General features: G+C 46.9%; 1 pseudogene; it reads right to left on the bottom strand.

Annotated features, from left to right (window-relative positions):
* Window positions 1-817: 817 nt before the first annotated feature.
* Window positions 818-1,159, bottom strand: LOC129631471 (60S ribosomal protein L39-like; annotated as a pseudogene).
* Between the last annotated feature and the right edge of the window lie 289 nt (window positions 1,160-1,448).

Here is a 1,448-nt window from a genome sequence, read left to right on the forward strand (position 1 = left end):
CCAGAAACTATGCCTTACCAGCTCTCTGGGTCTCCTTTAGCCCAGTTAAATTGACACATAAAATTAATCATCACAGCTGGCTTCCACTCAACACATCCATTCGGTTTAGGTGTTGATGGACTTCTAGGAAAGATGAAGCAGGGAGTTCCCTGGCAGCCCAGGGGTTAGGAATCCACACTTCCATTGCAGGGACACAGATTCGGTCCCTGGTTGGGGAACTAAGATCTCACATGCCTCTGGCAGGACCGAAAAAAAAAAGACAAAGCAAACCTTCATCTTGGACCCCTCTAAGACCCTGGGTCACTTACAGGGTCCCAGGACCACTTCTTCCTCTTCCCCCAAAACCCCAGCCCTGGAGGTGTCTTGGCCTTTGGTCAAAGTAAAGAACAAATTGCTCTCCCTGCATCCCACTTCCTGCTGGCTCTCCCCTCCCCTGCTTCCAAGAAAAGTGCTTTGTTTCCCACAGAGGACAGCAGGGAGTAGTCCCTAGTAGTTAGATGCTCTTGGCATGGGCTTCAGAGGAGCAGAACACTTAGCAGTCCCCTGGAGACACAAGCTGGAGAGAAGCAGAATGAGAGCTCTTTGCACACAAGTGAGCAGTCCAGGCCTCACTCAGGAATGTGGGAATGCTGCCGTGGCTCCAGTCAATAGAAAACCCAACTCTGTGAACCCATTCCTTGGGATGAGTACCACTTGCCCTGGGGGCAGATTATGAGTTGAAAACACAGGTTTTCTAATAGAGTTTTACTTTCAAATGCTGACTCTGTCCATTCAGCGTCCAAGACCTTGGGCAAGATAATAACTTTTGAAACCACAGTTTTGTCATTTTTTTTTCCAATGTTTCATATTTATTACTGGGTCTCAGACTGATAGTGAGGAAATAACATCAGGAGCCAAGCATTACAGTAGTGATGTTCTCATTGTGATTTGGCTGCGTAAAAAAGTGGTCTTAACATGTGTGCCACACATGTTAAGACCACTTCTTATAGACCCAGCTTGCTTCTTATAGACCCAGCTTGGTTCTTCTCCAATGTCTTCTCTTGGAGTTGTACCTGATTTTATTGCCAGTTTTCATTCGAATCCATTGAGGAATGGGACGATTCTGCTTTCATTTCTTGGCCAGGAATCGCTTGATTCTGAAAGTCTTGTGAGAAGACATGGTGAGGAGAGAACTCAACCGCACATAGGATGGCGGAGAAGAGAAAAGAGGAGGAAGTGAGCGGTTGTCATGTTTAATATAAGGATAAACCCCATCTCCTAGGGTAGTCATGAGGATTAAATGAGACAATGCCTGCCACCCTTTTGGTCCACAGTGCTTGTATATTGTAAGGGTGGCACCCTGAATCTGTGTAGAGAACAGTGGTCAGAAGTCAGGAACCTGCATTCTGGTCAAAACTGACCGTCTATAACTATGCGCGGCCCCAGCGCTCTGGTGAGGTTGACTTTGG

Source organism: Bubalus kerabau, chromosome 17, assembly GCF_029407905.1.
Source record: "Bubalus kerabau isolate K-KA32 ecotype Philippines breed swamp buffalo chromosome 17, PCC_UOA_SB_1v2, whole genome shotgun sequence".
NCBI classification, from domain to species: domain Eukaryota; kingdom Metazoa; phylum Chordata; class Mammalia; order Artiodactyla; family Bovidae; genus Bubalus; species Bubalus kerabau.